This window comes from Balaenoptera borealis (genome assembly GCF_965194805.1).
Source record: "Balaenoptera borealis genome assembly, chromosome: 18".
NCBI lineage: Eukaryota > Metazoa > Chordata > Mammalia > Artiodactyla > Balaenopteridae > Balaenoptera > Balaenoptera borealis.
The window spans coordinates 60,903,875-60,920,323 of NC_138877.1; positions in this window are offsets into that span (position 1 = coordinate 60,903,875).

The following is a 16,449-nucleotide window of genomic DNA, read 5'->3' on the forward strand; positions in this document are numbered from 1 at the left end:
CCAAAGAAAAACTTAATTTTAATATTTAAAATAAGAAAACCATCAGAGAATCATTAACCCGCGTGCTTAAGAACAATTACGAGAAATTCCAATGCATTCACATCTCAACCACCTCATCTCTTGAAAAAAATGTTAGTTTTTATTTTTTCCAGCTTTATTGAGGTATAAATACAAATTAAAAATTGTGTATGTTTAAAGTATACAATGTAGTGTTAAGTATACTGTACAACCATGACCGCAGTCAAGCTAATTAATGTACACATTGCCTCACAGAGTTACTAATTTGCATGTATGTGGTAAGAACACTTAAGTTGGAGAAGGTATGGGGGAAAAGGGAGCCTTTATACACTGTTGGTGGAAATGTAAATTGATATAGCTATTATGGAAAACAGTATGAGGCTTCCTCAAAAATTAAAAATAGAACTACCATGTGATCCAGATATCTCACTGCTGGGTATCCAAAGGAAATGGAAATGGGATATATAAGAGACGTCTGTACTCCAATGTTCATTGCAGCGTTATTCACAATAGCCAAGACATGGAAATAACCTAAATGCTCAATGGCTAAAAGAATAAGGAAATTCCCTCTCTCTCTCTCTCTCTCTCTCTCTTTCTCTCTCTCTCTCTCTCTCTCTCTCTCTCTCTCTCTCTCTATATATATATATATATATATATACACATACACACACACACAGTGGAATATTCGTCCTTAAAAAAGAAAATGTCTGCCAACTGTGATAACGTGAGTGAATTTGGATATTACACTAGGTAAAATAAGCCAGACACAGAAAGACAAATATTGCATGATATCAATTATGTGTGGAATCTAACAAAGTTGAACTTAGAGAAAGAGTAGAATGGTAGTTGTGGGGTTCTGGGGGAAATAGGGAGATGTTAGTCAAAGGGTATAAACTATCAATAAGATGAATAAGTTCTGGAGATCTTATGTACAGCGTGATAACTATAGTTAATAATATATACTTGAAATTCTCCTGAAGAATACATCTTAAGCATTCCCCACCGCCTCTTGATCCACTAGACTACCTGGCAGCTCCAGTTAGAGAGCTGTGCATCAGGTGATCTGATGCAGATACAGTCGGCTTCCACTCTCAGCTCTAACAGTCATGCTTGTAAAGAGGTACTACATGTCTCAGGACGCTATCTCAAATTTAGCCAAAACCAAATTCTTAATCTTCCCCACTCCAAACTCAGTCCTTCTAAGACTTTCCCACTTTCAATGTATGCTATCCATCAAATGATCATCAGTTTGTGATCATAAAACCCAGAGGATAAACAGTTATCATAAACAAATGGAACTTGAAAGAAACAATGCAGGCAACAGAAGAAAATTATCATTAATGTCCTTAAAGTAGAAAAATGTTTACATATGCAAAAATATGGTATAAAAATAAATACTGTGGGAGAAAGGTCTTAAATTGAAATGCAATAGCATGAAAAAAAATAGAGGGGTTGTAAAAATAAGTAGATCTAGTTGCTTAGAAAATAGGATGTTGACAATGCTCAGAAAATTAAAAGGTAAATGAATTGGAGGGAAGAAATAACAAAAATGGAGGTTAATAAAGGAAATTTGTATTGAGTTAATAAGAATTAAAGAAAACATGTGAAACTACAGGAGAGAATAAGGAAATAGGATAAAAATCTTTTCTAGAACTGAAGGATACTCTATTCTACATTGAAAAGTACACACAGGGCTCCAGTAAAATGAAGGAAAACTACACCAAAACATATTAGAACAGGGAAACAAACAAGGTCTTAACTTTAAAAAAAAAAAGTTGCTATGCAAAGAATTAAGAACAAGAAGGGCATCAACTTTTTAAGGAATAGTAGTGGAAGCTGGAGGTCCCTGGGAAGACACTTTCAAGAAAATTGAAAGAATTACCCAACCACATGATTGATGAAAAGTTAGGATGGATAAATTATATTTCCAGACTCACAGATTCACCAAAGAGTACCCCGCAGTTACTCAGGTTATTCCTTGAGGTGAGCTGCACCAAAACGGAGATGTGTGCACAGAGAGAGAATTTGGGAGATCTAAACTAGGAATAAGGCAATAAGAATCTGTAGGTTGAAAGCAGGACAGGAGGCCTACAGAACATTCAGTCCAGATTAGAAGAGGAAGAGGGGCATCAAGGAAAAACTGACATGTTTGACAGGTTAGAGATGTTCCAAAGTTCTTTCAGAAATTGGGACAGTTAGTGGTAAATTATGGTGAAAATTAAGCTGATAAATAAGTCCAATAAAATGCCTCCTACCTAAACAATATCTTCTTAGCTGTCACCATTTAAATAATAAATATTATGACCTAACTTATCAAAACAGAAGTGTGTGTGTGTGTATATATACACACACACACACACATGTGCTGGAGAGGTAATCATGCAAGGCTATGAAAAGCTAAATCGTCATTTACTATGGTAAGAAAAAATGAGAAATAATAGTGTAAGTAGTATAAACATATTAAATGGAAATATGGGGAGATTAAGATGGTGGAATAGGATGTAGAACTCATCACCCCCCCCCACACACACACACACCCACACCCACAAATAGATCAAAAATACATCTACATGTGGAACAATCCTCACTGGAAACTGGTAGATAGACTCCTGTACAACCAAAGCTGTAAGCAAGATCCACAGGGAACTGGTAGGAAGGGAAGAGAAGTGACTGAGTTAAAACCTGTGCCCCTGGGAAGGAGACTCAGGAAAAAGGAGGGCACGCAGGAGGACACCTGTCCTGGGCAGTGAGTGGTGAGGGCCAGAGCCACATATTGGGTGCCCTAGCCTTGGGGTTCTCCACAGGGAAGAGGCGCCCACTTGGCTAGTTGGAGGGCTGCTGGGACCATCAGGAGCACCGCTGGAAGCCCGGCCGTCGCTCCTGCTCGTTAGGAGTGCACATGGCAGAGCGGAGAGGGTAGATTGAAGACTTCTCTAGCGGCTGCCGGGTTTCCCAGGACTGCCTTGGCACGTGCCTCAGCCTGAGCTGCGTGAACTCTCCAGCTACCACTTACTCCATGTCACAGCTCTGCACTGGCCCTAAGGCTATCACGATGGGGGAGAGAGCTTTGTCGTAGGGATGCAGAGGCAACTGGGACCAAGGTGGCATCTGGGTGGGATGGGGAAGGCCATTATGGGTACGTAAACAGGTAGTGCATCAGTAGTAGCCTGGAATTCTGACAGAGGCTGCTCCACCACAGCGTGACCTCAGATACATGCTGAGAACCCATGAGGACCCCACCTGCCCTGTTTTATGGCTCCACAGCAGAGTGGGGTTGGTGGAGGCTGGGGTAGTGATAGGCTGTGATGAACAAAGGGGGCTTGAACCTGAGGTTGTGTCTGAGCAGGGCAAGGGCAACAACTGCTGGCACCAGCACAGGAGGCAGCTTGGATCTCTGCCACCAACTAACATGGCACGTGCCCCTCTGGCTTCAGCCCTGCTCCTCTCTGGGGCAAGTGTCCCAGTGCTGGGATAGGGGAAAGTACACACATAAAGGGAACAGAACCAGCTTGAACTCAACCCTCCGGGCTTCTGCCCCAGCAACTTGGCATCTGCCCCTGATAGGGCGGTGATGGCCACTGAGCAGAGGGGAGGCCCTGCCTCACACCCGGTTCCAGTCCTGGCCCCTCCAGCTCCAACCCCACCTCCTTCCAAGGTGATAGCTGTCAGCAAACCCTGAGGAAAGACATGGCTGGTGTCCACGTCCAATCTAACTCTCCAGCCAAAGGAACTGGGCACAAGGAATCTGTATAGGGATGCCCCCACATAAGAACACCTTTTCAAGTCTACAGTAGGGAACTGTTTCACCTAAATTCATATAAAGTTAAGCAAAATGAGAAGGCAGAGGAACTGGTCTCAACTGAAAGAAAGAAAAACACTGAAAAAATGAAACAGATAAACAAGTTACAGAATTCAAAATGTTAGTAATAAGAATGCTCACTGAACTAGGGAAAAGAGCAGTGATAATTTTAACAAGGATCTAGAAAATATTAAAAAAAGACCCAATCAGAAATGAATTCAATAACTAAAACACATTAGGAGTGAATAGCAGACTAAGTGATACAGAACACATAAGTGATCTGAAAGATAGAATAATGGAAATCATCCAATGAGAACAGCAAAAACATTTTTTTAATGAAAACAGTTTAAGAGATCTCTGTTATCTTTGATAACATCAAGCATACCAACATTCACATTATAGGGGTCCAGAAGGAGAAGAGGGAGAAGGGGATTGAAAAATGTATTTGAGGAAATCACAGCTGAAAACTTCCCAAACCTGAAGGAGGAAACATCCAGGTACAGTGAAGCACAGAGGGTTCCAAACAAGATGAACCCAAACCAAGACTCACATCAAGACATACCATAATTAAAATGGCAAAAGTTAGAGAATTCTAAAGATTAAAAAATGATAAAGGGGACTGTAATTACAGTAAACAGTTAAGAGATAAACATGAAAATGTAAAATATGGCATCAAAAACACGATGTGGTTCAGAGTCAGATTACCTGGGTCTTCACCTTGGCTCTACTCCCTTGCTCTGTCGCTTAGGAGAGAAGTATTATTCTGTGTCTCAGTCCTCACTTTTATACTGTGGATATACTTATTCGCCATTGATCATTATTTATTTATTGTGATTGTGAAAGTGTTTCAACTTAATAAAATTCTCTAATGACAGCAACTTAAATACCTGAACCAGATAAACCCAAGAGACTATTTCAATAATAATCTTACTGTCAATATATATCAAATATTTTTAAATGTAACTAGTTATTACAGTAATCTCATTCCTGTGATTCTCTTCTAAGGAATAATTAGATGTCTCAAAATGTCTGTCACAAACTTTTCATCACAGCATTATTTATGACAAAAATTAGAAACATTAAATTTCCAGTAATAAGCCATGATTTAAATATATCAGATTAAGTCTATAAAATAAAGCATTTTTACTAAAACTACATTTTAAAATGCTGATAAAATGGTAAAAGTAAAAATGAAACCTCCAAAGATGAATCTATATATACCTTGTGGGTCAAGTTTATTTAAAATGTGAATAGTATCCACTTATGGAAGTATGTACGTATTGATCAACCTTTACGTGGATGTAAAAACACCAGAATAACAGTAGGAGCTGCTTGCGGTTGATGACAGTAGTTGTTTTCCTCCTCCTCCTCCTCTTTACTCTCTTTAACATCCTCCTGCTCCCTCTTTATATTTTTAAATATTCTATGTTGCTTGAACAAGGCATGTTCATGGGATAGGAGAGCCACACATGACACGAAATCACCTTGACAGAGAGAATGGCGCCTTACCTTCTGCTGTCCTCCTGCGTCACTCCTGACAAGGTGTAGCTCTATCTCTGGTTGCCTGGAACGACAGGTGGCATGGTTTTCTCACACCAGCACAAAAACTGCTTTGATCTTTGGTTACAAATACCTAAATATAAACCTTGGTCATTGAGCAAAAATAAGCCAGTACTTTGAATGTTTCCTAGTTAATAGAGTTAAGGACTGGTAAAAGTTATAATGGAGCCGCCTTTTGTGAATTCTGGATAAAGTCATTATATAGCAGAGCAAGTATTTGGTGTAGATCAAGGGCAGCACAACCTGAAGGCATAAGATTGAGCTTTATAAGCATTCTAATTATTTTTAGACCAATCAGCTATTGATAATGAGTATATTAACTGGTTAAATTACAGTGATTTCTGGCAATAACTTTTAAAAAGTTAATCCATTAGTTAATTCAGGTAACACATTTATCCTATTTCCTAAAACCTCACATATTCTAATTACTAACCTGAAGTTACTGATAATTTTATCAGTTTGTATCAATAAACCACCCTATCAAGTTTCCCATACTTACTGAGTTTACAACATTTTTACATAGTTGGAAAAAAATTGTTCTCTATATATTACGTACGTAAAGCCCACTTCCCTAATTCACTGGAGGAAGAAAAAAGTTGTGTTCTCCTCAGTGCGGAAGACATGCTTGTTCTTGTTTCAAATCATCTAAATTCTAAAGCTTATTGTACACTACCAATCTTGTTTCTATGGTTACCATGGAAAAGAAGAATGCATATTATTACACACAAACACTATTTTAAGAATGACCAAAAAGGTTAAGAAACCACACATGCATTTCCGTTATTTTTAACGTAGGTCATCACAAGATTAGAGAGTCAAAGGATAAAGTGAGAAGTGAAAGTCAAGAAAGGAAAATAAAAAGAAACAAAAAGAAACATGCACAGAAATCTTTGAACACACTATTAAACTATTATAACTTCCAAGGGCATAAAGCACACTGTGTGTGTGTGTTATGTATGTGTGCGTAAGTGTACTTTAAAACCGTGTAAATCGATAGGAAGGAGTAAGTTTGATGGCAAGACAATGAGTTTTAAAGATGACCTGCCGTATAAACCTGGAAAAAAAGAGTAAATTTTGTTTATCTATTCAACCATTAAGATAATACTGAATTCTTATTAATCATTATTTCAAAGTTCATGAGAAATTATATGGAAAGAAAAGATCATAAAACCAAACTTTTCAATGCATCATTAAGTGCTATAGTACCAAAAAAAATACAATATTGTGAGTCTGTTAAAATGTGAGAGGGCGAAAAGATGCATAAGAGGAACAAAAAGAGATCAAAGGAGTTAAGTTGTCACACTGTAGACACATGCCAAGAGCATTCAAAAAAGATTTTAAAATGTGTTACTAAGAATAGTATTTATATTACCAAATGCTGGAGAGCATGTGGGGAAATACCACATTCCCTTCTGGGAGGAATACAAACCAAAGTAGCCCGTGTTTAATAAAACTGAGAAGAAGCATCCCCTATGACCCAGAAATCCCCCTTTGAAAGAGATATGAAGACAGCACTTTCATGGTAATGGCAAATTGGAACAAGGTGGTCTATCTCAGGGAAGTGGATAAGTTATACAGAATGCTATGGAATACTCTTCAGCAGTTGCTATATAAGGAGATACATGTTTTGCTTTATAAAAATACTTTATGAGTACAAATTAAAAAGAATGATTCTATGATACAATAACATTTATGTAAAATAATACAAAGGTACAGGTATCTTTGGGCATTTGTTAAACCTGTTATAGAGGGAATCTAAATGGGAATAAGGATGAGCGGGCAGAGGAGACAGAGAGGAAAGGGAGGCCTTAAGTATATTAATGATGACAAAGGAGACTAATTCAGTCAACTCCCCAGCTCTCTGCACGGACATTAAAGAAAAATATAATAATGTGTCACATATGCTTTGGAATTTTTGAAGCTCAATTATTGTAAGGAAGTATTTCAGTATCTGAGAAGGATTGACAAAGCTTTCAAGCATACCTATAACTAAAGGACCTAGCTGTTAGACCTTTTCAGTTTTCTTAGCAAATCCTTACTAGACTAATGTATTTATTATATCTTTTTACAAGCTAGGTACATTCATTTTATAATAGCTGTGTTTTTTCTAAAAATAAAAATACAAAGTTTAGTAACCATAGGACTTAAGGACATTGAATACCCTCATCCTGGCTGAGAACATGTCAAAGGATCCTGTATGATAAGATTCACTATCAAATATCTATATTTCTATCTATTTGCTGAAAAACTTCTTTTGTTTTCTAAGTAAAGAAATAATCTACCTGGAAGGAAATCATATTCTAGTCTGGAACATTTTTACTTGAGTGCCAAACCTAACAATGTTAAAATATGGAGGAGATTAGACAATTTATTTACATCAGTCTCTCAGTTTTTTATTAGTTGCTTTGAATTTCACTAAGACCAAAGAAAAATGGGTATATATGGAAATATGAAAGTAGGTAGTTACTGAAGGAACAATAACAAGTACAACTCCTGCCTTCAGGGATGTAACTCCCTCATGAAGAAGACCAGCTACGAAGCAGGTATCTTCAGTATAGTGTTTTTGTACCGTGATGAGGAAGACATAATACAGGATGCTATGTCAGAGTTCATGATCTTAGGTTATTTTAGTTTTCTCTGAGAGAAAGAGATACTATACTGAGACTTGAGGAGCAAGTTTAATATATCCAGGTGATGGGAGGGACAAATGCATTCCTAGAAAAGGAAAAAATAAAATAATCTGTAAATATACATAGACAAGACAGGGCACAGTTCATTCTGTGAACTGCAGTTACTTCAGTATGGCAGGATATATGAAATGAAGAAAAGTGGTAAGCAGGGTCCAGATATTGAAGGGCTCTGGATCACTAAGTAATAGGACTTCACACTGGAGGCACTGAAAAGTCATTTAAGCATGACACCGGGGTGATCAAACTGTGCATCAGAAAATCAACTTTCTTTATGGAAAATGAATAGAAAGGGAGATTTTTTAGGAGATTTGGAGATCTATTAAGATAGGCATGCATATTCTGAGTAAAAAAAGAAAACAAACATGGAAAAGCAACACTGTGGAGACAGCAGAAAGATTAGTGGTTGTCAGGGGTTAAGGAGGAGGAAGGGATGAGTGGGTAAAGCAATGGGTATTTTTAGGGCAGTGAAGCTATTCTCTGACATTACAAGGGTGGTTACATGTCGTTATATGCTTGTCCATGCTCATTGAATTTAAAACGCCAAGGATAAGCCCTAATGTAAACTGTGGACTTTAGGTGATAATGATGTGCCAGTGTAGGTTCATCGATGGTAAAAAAAAAAAATGTCGCACTGTGGCAGGATGTCAATAGTGGGAAAGATGGTGGGTGTCTGGGGACAAAAGGTGTATGAGAATGCTCTATACTTTTCATTCATTTTTCTGTGAACCTAAAACTGCTTTAAAAATAAAGGTTTTTAGTTTAAAAATGCCGTAAAGATGTAAAGAAGAGGACATGTTTGAGAGCTTGTAAGAATGAGGAAGCAACAGAAATTGTTGAATGATTAGAAATGGGAGAACATAGGAGAAGTGAAAGCATCACCCAAGTCTCTCACTTGAGGATGTGAAGTAAATGTGCTAACCTTCAATGGTAAATGGAAGTGAGGAGGAAAAGCAAGTGGGGAAAGAGGTGTGTGAACAATGATTATTTCTGATCGAACTGAGTCTGTGCAACTCATTAGGCATTGTAGTTGAGATGGCTGGAAAATAGTGGCAGGAAGAGGCCAACCACCCGAGGCCATAACCCCAGAAAAGCAAACTCCAAACATGCACGTGTGTACACTGTCTGGACTGCACATTACACAATCTAGTCACATAACACAACTTTGTATTATGACTTTGATATCAGTCATATAGCACCCCTTTCCTGACATCTAGACCACATATGTAAGTATGGAAAGAAGAGAGATATCTCTGTGAAAGATAATAATTTCCTACTTAGATGGTCACCTCTAATAAGCCACCCTTATTAGTAAAACCCTTGTATCAGAACAGATAAGAGTAAGCCAAGATGGAGGAAAGGTTTGGAGTGAGAAAAACCGATGAGAATTACCCTGCTTTTTATCCGAGGGAGATTATATTAAAATAAAGTGACAGTCTGTGCCATCCCTGTGGCAACAAAAATGGCCATTTTTTTTGCCACTAAGATGTGTGTGCTTGCCCTGTTTACATGTGTATGTGCTCCAAACTGAGTATTGGGGATCTATTCATTGTAAAGTGTTATCCAAAGGCTGTTAATTCCATGGTCTTTTTTTCAATTAGCCTAAATTCCTTTCGACCAAAAAAATGCATTTGGATAGATGTGCTTTCAGAAAAGGTCATTTAGTAAAACACCTGGCTTATTCAGAGCTCTTACCACTAAAAAGAATGAATTAGAATTCAATGACCCACTTTCACACTTGCTCATGTCATGGAACCTAATATCCATCTAGAGCCTTGTAAAGAGTTGAGAAGACGACCTTTGAAATAGAAAAATCCAGGAAGAACCCAAGAAATAAAATACCCTTCTGTGGGAGGTGTAGAAGTTTCACCAAGGAAATAGTTGGGTTTTGGCCAATACAACTACTACTAATAATAATATTACCATTATTATTATTATTATTAAAGTCCTGCATATAGTGAGGAAGGTAAACTGAGGTAGCAGAGCCAAGTTAGAGTAGAAAAGCTTCCAGGAGAACACAGTCCTTATGAAGGAATAAATCTTCACCTCCCTTATACAGGAAAAGAGAGAACCTAACTTCGCTGAGACTATGAATATTCTTCCTTACATGTGGATAATTCTGAAAAGACTGTATTAGGGTTCTTCAGAGAAACAGAATCAATAGGGTGTGTGTATGTATGTATATATGAATACACACACACAGAAAGATTTATTTTAAGGAATTGGCTCATGTGATTATGGAGGCTGGCAAGTTCAAGATCTGCAGGGTAGGCTGGAGACTCAGGGAAGAGCCGATATTTCAGTTCAAGGCCAAAGGCCATCTGCTGACAGAATTCCCTCTTCTTCCAGGGAAGTCAGTCTTTTTCTATTAATGCCTTCAACTGATTAGATGAGGCCCACCCACAATGTGGGGTCTTCTTTACTCAAAGTCTACTGATTTCAGTGTAAATCTTATCTAAAAATACCTTCACAGAAACACCTTGAACAGTGTTAATTCAAATATCTGGGTAATACGGTCTTGCCAATTGACACATAAAATTAACCATCACACAGACCTTTTTTCAAAACATGTGAATCAAATTCTCAGTATAATAAATTGGTCTCTGATGGTGGAGACAAGAAGAGAGTGGCCAAGGAAGGTTGAATATGTTCTGCCCCGTTTTCTTCTAGACTCACACTGAGAAATGGAGGAAGTCTAATGCAGAATAGAGCCAGCCAAAGAAGAGATGGGAAACAAAAAAATGCAGACTGCCCACATGCCAGAGTTTATGAAAACAAGTTTTCTGCTCTCCCCATGAGTTTTGAAATGGGAAGAGTCTTTCCTTTCCTAGCTGACAGGTTAGAAGTGACCTTTTGCTCCTGATGGTACTTCGGCTATATTTGTTTCAGATAAGCCCTCTCCCTTTCTGTAGGATATCAATAAAGTCTATATAAATAGTGTCAAATCTATGGAAGATATCAATGAAAAATCAGAAATATTTGTATAACCATTGTAGCCCAGTGGTGCAACTTCTAGGAAAATTTCCATCTCTGCTGATATAATCAATATTCTGGTCTTAAGAACCTTGGTAGTGTATATATATATATACACTATCAAATGTAAAATAGATAACTAGTGGGAAGCAGCCACATAGCACAGGGAGATCAGCTTGGTGCTTTGTGACCACCTAGAGGGGTGGGATAGGGAGGGTGGGAGGGAGATGCAAGAGGGAGGAGATATGGGGACATATGTTTATGTATAGCTGATTCACTTTGCTATACAGCAGAAACTAACACCATTGTAAAGAAATTATACTCCAATAAAGCTGTTAAAAAAATTTTTTTTAATTAAAATAAAAGAACCTTGGAACTTGGCCTTTAGACTTATAAACACAACATTGTATAATGTCTAGAGATGTTATTCCTACAGTTGGTTCTAGCATCATCTAAACATGCGGCTATGTGAAGCCAATCCCAGAGAGGGTATTTTTATGTTGAGGTAGTCAGCTGCAGAAATTATGGCCAAATGGGTTTTTGAATCGCTCACATGTTTTACAGTCCAAAGATAATTTCCCAGTTGGACTTTACATCACAAAGTGTACTGTAGTACTGGTCTTACTCTCTTCAAATGAAACTGATGACTTTCATGAAATCTATTTTTTTATGAATCTGTCTCTTTTACCCCAACCTACATGGGATATTAGCTATGAAACTGGAGCTGGTAGAAATCCCATTCAGTCAGTAATTTGGGCCATGGTAATCTTAGCACAAGATCAATCCCCTGTTCTTATATTCTCCAGGGTATGGCAGGTGAGGTTGAGAAGCTGAAAACCCCTTACCAAAGAACATGGGCCTGTAGCTTTAAAAACAGCTGTACCGGGCTTCCCTGGTGGCGCAGTGGTTGAGAATCCACCTGCCAATGCAGGGGACACGGGTTCGAGCCCTGGTCTGGGAAGATCCCACATGCCGCAGAGCAACTGGGCCCGTGAGCCACAACTGCTGAGCCTGCGCGTCTGGAGCCTGTGCTCTGCAACAAGAGAGGCCGCGATAGTGAGAGGCCCGCGCACCGTGATGAAGAGTGGCCCCCACTTGCCTCAACTAGAGAGAGCCCTCGCACAGAAGCGAAGACCCAACACAGCCATAAAATAAAATAAATAAATAAAATTTAAAAAAAAACAAAAACAAAAACAGCTGTACCCTCCTTGGGGACACAAAGAGCCCAGCATAAACTCAGCTGCACAGAGTCCTGGTGTAAAGTGAATCCCCTGCCTCTTATTTCTAAGAATTTCTTAGAGCCCCCTGTGGGTAAGCTTGGGTGGAATAGGTAACCATAATCTGAAGCAAAGTTTACAGTTTAGGTAAGAAGCAAAACTAGTGTATGACCAATAGCAGCAGCAAGATATTTTGATTTGGTGGAACAGGATGTTTTGGAAAAGATGGAATCCCCAAAGGCTTAGAAATGAACTTGAGAAGGAGAGAAGATCTTGACCCAAAATCTTGCATATGCATAAACGGTCTGCTAGATGCGAGTCTCGTTGGCAAGATTTCATCATTTTCTGTGAATGTTGTAAATGTTTAGTGTCGTAAGGTATATAGGTAAATGCTGATAACTCTGTTGTAATTGAAGGGCAGTAGTCAGGGATATGGAAATAAATCTGGAAATAGGGGTTTGAGGTCCTGTGAGTATGGAATAATAAGCAATGAGGTATGCTTCCTGGCCTTGTTTTGTGAGGATCAAGTATGATAAAGTAAGCATGTAGGGCTGAATGTATAGGGCATCAACTTTCGATCATAAAATACTGACTTACTAGCAACAAATAAGGTTAACGTTTCTCAGGCATGGAATTCCTACAACAACCATATCCAATGTCTTGAAGAGTTGTATTAATATCACCTACGAGGAACGTATACCTCTGAATTCACGATGCCATATGGCTAAGAACGAGGTCTGGGAACGTTGTCAAATGTAGACACATCATTTACTAAAACTTAATTCTACTGAGCTAAGAAAACATATCTAATAGGCAACACCTATGTCCCCAAACAACTCTTGGATGACAGGTAAGTTTGATTGGGCAGATGTAAAGCAGTATACAAAAGAAAAATTTTAGAGACACAAGCAAGAATCCTACAGTGCGTGTCTTATGGCTGTAGGATGCCAGAGGGGGGAAAATGAACACATAATCAGCTTGAAGTAATTGCAGTAAGAGGAATGACTCATTTTGAGCAAGGACAGACTTTGAAAGAAAAAGAGTCATAAACAGAGTTGGCAATGATTATTAACTTCCATTTGTATGCTGCACAATACATTCTAAAACACTTCCACATGTTTTATCTCAGTTGAATTGGAAGACAACGCTGAAAGTTAGAAAAGGCAAGGTATTGTTCTGCCTGTTTTATATGCAGGGAAAGGAGTACAGAGAGGTTAATTGAGCTGGCTGAGGTCACATTGTTAGAGAACCAGCAAGGAATAGAACTTAGGTTTCCAGCATCTCCGTGTAATGTATTTTAACCACCCCTGGCGGCACACAGCAGTTTTGCTGAACAAAGAAATTCTTCATTCATGTACAGCTTAGAAAACATTGGTGTTTTTAGCCAGTCTTAACCTATTAATAACAATGATGTCAGTTTCACCCTTCTCCAGCCATGAAATCACAGGACCCCAGAGGTCATCTGGTTCACCTACGTCAATTGGGGCCTAACACTTGCCAGTCCAAGATCATATTAACCTTTTGGCAGTCCCATCAAAGTGTTTATTCCTGTTGCTCTTACGGTCAAACATGTACTTCAGAGAAATGTATGATACATAAATAACTTAGTTTTACTCAGAAAAGTAGAATCTTTCCCAAGGAATATATTCTGCTTTGCCTCAGGGGTGGGTGAGAAGAAGATGAAGTATTTACAGTTGTGTATTATGATCAGGGGTGTTTAAAAATCACCTGAAAATTTTAAAAAAGAGTTCAGGTTTTTTTTCCTACCTAACATGTAATTTTCTATATCCCAAATACCTAAATCAAATTCCACAGCACATCAGTGCTAGAAAGGGGAGGAGAAAAACAGCTGCAGCTGGGTACCTAATCCCAATCTGTCAAGGCCTGCTGTTGATCAGCAGTGGGCTCCACATTTAATTGTCAAACAATTGATTTTCCCCAGGCAACGTGGGTGAAGTAGAGGAGAAAAATCTCACGTGCTGGCATCCAGGACAGCTTCTTCCGCTCGGAACAACTGAACCCCAAATCAAAATAATTTCACTCCACATCCTCATTATATCAGTTCTCAGTGTCCCTAGCATCCAAGATATCACCTTTCGTCTTTCAGTTGAGCACAAGAAAGTATAATCGAAAGTGGGAGTGAAAAGCATGATCTGAATCAAGAGAGCTGTTTTGCATAAGGCAGAGCTGCACTTTAGTTTGCATTTGAATATATTTCAGCCTTTGAAGATCTACATTTCCCTCCCTACGATGGTATTATCATTGATTGCATGACTTGTATGAATAAATGAGACTCAAAAGACAACTGCATGACTTAAAGTCCTTTCACCAGAGAGAATACTTGTAATTTGTCCTCCGGTTGGAGGCTCGAAATACAGCTAGCAAAACCTAAATTTGTTTAATGTTCTGCCTCTTTCCTCATTGGCTGCCTAATGTTTTTGATCTAGTCAATTCAGCCCATTACTGATTGATGGGCACCCTCGCAATGTAGCTGCTGATGCCACCTCCCTACAATCAATAGCAGTGGGATGTTGCTTCACATTATATATCAAAATATTCACATAGTTCCTTTGCCATGCTTTAGAGAGTCACATTTCCTTTTTCTTTATCGAGCAAAATCAATTCCGTACATTTGAGTTCCAAAGTAAATGGCAAGACACTAATCTGAGTACTGTGGAGAATAAAGGGAATGCAAGGTAGATTCACTGATCTCAAAAAATGATGAAATTGATAAATGTTGAAACTTTACAATCCAGGGTATGCTAGGCCTTTTTTTTTTTTTTTTAACATCTTTATTGGAGTATAATTGCTTTACAATGGTGTGTTAGTTTCTGCTTTATAACAAAGTGAGTTATACATATACATATGTTCCCATATCTCTTCCCTCTTGCATCTCCTCCCTCCCACCCTCCCTATCCCACCCCTCTAGGTGGTCACAGAGCACCGAGCTGATCTCCCTGTGCTATGCAGCTGCTTCCCACTAGCTATCTATTTTATGTTTGGTAGTGTATATATGTCCATGCCACTCTCTCACTTTGTCACAGCTTACCCTTCCCCCTCCCCATATCCTCAAGTCCATTCTCTAGTAGGTCTGTGTCTTTATTCCCGTCTTGCCACTAGGTTCTTCATGACCTTTTTTTTTTCTTCCTTAGATTCCATATATATGTGTTAGCATACTGTATTTGTTTTTCTCTTTCTGACTTACTTCACTCTGTATGATAGACTCTAACTCCATCCACCTCACTACAGATAACTCAATTTCGTTTCTTTTTATGGCTGAGTAATATTCCATTGTATATATGTGCCACGTCTTCTTTATCCATTCATCCGATGATGGACACTTAAGTTGCTTCCATGTCCTGGCTATTGTAAATAGAGCTGCAATGAACATTTTGGTACATGACTCTTTCTGAATTATGGTTTTCTCAGGGTATATGCCCAGTAGTGGGATTGCTGGGTCGTAAGGTAGTTCTATTTTTAGTTTTTTAAGGAACCTCCATACTGTTCTCCGTAGTGGCTGTATCAGTTTACATTCCCACCAACAGTGCAAGAGGGTTCCCTTTTCTCCACACCCTCTCCAGCATTTATTGTTTGTAGATTTTTTGATGATGGCCATTCTGACCGGTGTGAGATGATATCTCATTGTAGTTTTGATTTGCATTTCTCTAATGATTAATGATGTTGAGCATTCTGTCATGTGTTTGTTGGCAATCTGTATGTCTTCTTTGGAGAAATGTCTATTTAGGTCTTCTGCTCATTTTTGGATTGGGTTGTTTGTTTTTCTGTTATTGAGCTGCATGAGCTGCTTGTAAATTTTGGAGATTAATCCTTGTCAGTTGCTTCATTTGAAAATATTTTCTCCCATTCTGAGGTTGTCTTTTGGTCTTGTTTATGGTTTCCTTTGCTGTGCAAAAGCTTTTAAGTTTCATTAGGTCCCATTTGTTTATTTTTGTTTTTATTTCCATTTCTCTAGGAGCTGGGTCAAAAAGGATCTTGTTGTGATTTATGTCATAGAGTGTTCTGCCTATATTTTCCTCTAAGAGTTTGATAGTGTCTGGCCTTACATTTAGGTCTTTAATCCATTTTGAGTTTATTTTTGTGTATGGTGTTAAGGAGTGTTCTAATTTCATACTTTTACATGTACCTGTCCAGTTTTCCCAGCACCACTTATTGAAGAGGCTGTCTTTTCTCCACT